The sequence below is a fragment of the Caenorhabditis briggsae genome (assembly GCF_000004555.2).
Source record: "Caenorhabditis briggsae complete genome, chrIV, whole genome shotgun sequence".
Taxonomy (NCBI): Eukaryota; Metazoa; Nematoda; class Chromadorea; order Rhabditida; family Rhabditidae; genus Caenorhabditis; species Caenorhabditis briggsae.
In genome coordinates this window covers 3134862-3137006 of record NC_013487.2, presented here as the reverse complement: position 1 = coordinate 3137006, position 2145 = coordinate 3134862, and positions in this window count along the sequence as shown.

Here is a 2145-nt window from a genome sequence, read left to right as displayed (position 1 = left end):
CCCGGCCCGTCTCGACCCTGGTTTTCAGGAACAAATTTTTCCTGTCTTTTCAAAAAACATTTTCGGGGTCAACTGAAAAAACGGAAGTAAAAAACTTTTTGAAGATAAAAGTGTCCATAAGAAATAGTTTTTTTCACAAAAAAAATTTGAAAATATGTCTGAAATTTCAAAAAAAACTTTCAAAAAAAACGGGCCGGGCCGAGGAGTAACGGGCCCTGGAAATCTTCGACCAGGCCCGCGGGCCGGGCCCTGATATTCCAATTAATTACATTGATAGCTTCTAAATGAGTAAAATAGTTTCGGAAAATTTTGAAATTTCTAAAAACTCAAAATTTCAGAAAAAATGACCTAGCACCCCAGATCTTGTATTAAGCTGGCATAAATGTTTGGCTTGTTATCAGAAACATTTTATCAGTTGAATTGGGATCCGGGGGTCCTCGGTCCTGGTTCCTGGAAAAAATTAGGTCATGGCCTAGAAAAAAATTAGGTCATGGCCTAGAAGAAAAACTAGATCATGGCCTAGAAAAAAAAACTAGGTCATGGCCTAGAAAAAAACTAGGTCATGGCATAGAAGAAAAACTAGATCATGGCCTAGAAAAAAAACTAGGTCATGGCCTAGAAAAAAAAAACTAGGTCATGGCCTAGAAAAAACTACGATCTAGTTTTTCCAGGTCCTAGGATCCAGGACCTAAGGTCCGGGCTCCTCGCTCTGAGCTCCCCTCTCTGTAGCCCAGAGAAGGCGAGAACTGATTCTTCCCTTAATTTCCATCTTCTTATATGGCATTCTTTCTGAGGTCAATGGGGCATCTAGGGTCGTGGGTTCCTGAATAAGTTTTTAATCACGTTTAATAATGGAAATCTGTGAACCTCCTTAAAAAGATCCCCGCTTTGACGCTAATTATCTCGGTTCCTGTTTGAGATATCAAAAGTTTGTCAACTAATTAAATGTTGCTGATTTCAAGACAATCATTTTTGCCATTTAAAGTTTTAAATATCTTCTACAAGAACCAAGATACATCGACTCAAAGCCAATCTCATATTTTCAGAGCGACTTTTCTCGAGTTTCAATAGTATCAAAAACTTTCAAGTCCCATAACTATGTCAGTTTTGTTTCAAGTTTGATAGAACTTATATATTTAGATTCAGCTTGAAAAAAGCTTCAAAATGAGTACAAACATGGCCAATTGAAAATTTGATTTGATTCTGTTTCCAAAGTGAGAAGTGATGAAACGAAAATATACCTTTTAATCAGTGCAGATCAAACGATTAATCGAATGTGGAAAACTTTAACACGAAAATGTTATTGGAGAAACAGTGAGAAATGGTATTAAAGGTGGGAGGACAGGAGATTTTTCGGAGGATTTTTGGAGCCAGGGTATGCATTCTACCGTGACGGTGTACAATGCTTAATGTCACTCTGCGTACAGCTACCATCCTCACCCTTATGTTTACCACAGGCCCGCTCCAGTAAATAACCATAAATACTCGCCCCGACAAGTTCAACTCCCCTAGGGGCCTATTTGAACGGAATTTCGAGAACATTATTTTTCTCATGTCCCCCACCTTTAAGATCGAAAATTTTAAAAATTTGAAGTTTTAGAGTTTTGGAAATTTTGAAAAAAGCGATTATTCTTCTATCAAAAATGTGAAAATCAGCAACACAGAAATGTAATCAAAGAAACAGTGAAATATGTAAAAATTGAAGCTATTATAACTTTGTCAGTTTTCCTCAAGAAATTAAAAAAAGTATAGTTTTCGATTTTGTTAGCTCATAGAGAGCTTCAAACGGTGTCAAAAATTGAATTTCCTTCGAAAACCTCAAATATTCTATTTTTAAAGTTTTACAATTCGTTTTTACAATCCGAAAAATCATATTTTTGAATAGTTTTTATCGAATGGCGAATCACGAAATAGCTAGTTTCCTAAACCCAATATTGATGCTTCGATAAATTTCAAACTTTCTGGGTTACTGTACTTTACCATAACAAAAAAAGGTTTAAAGGGGGACTCCGACCAGAAATTTTTATTGCATTAAAATGTGTTAAAATTTATCTATTTTTCAAATATTATTGCGAAAAAATTCAAAGAAAATCCGAAATCCCCGAAAAACGGCGTTGAAAAGGAAGAATATTCAAAAAAAGGTGC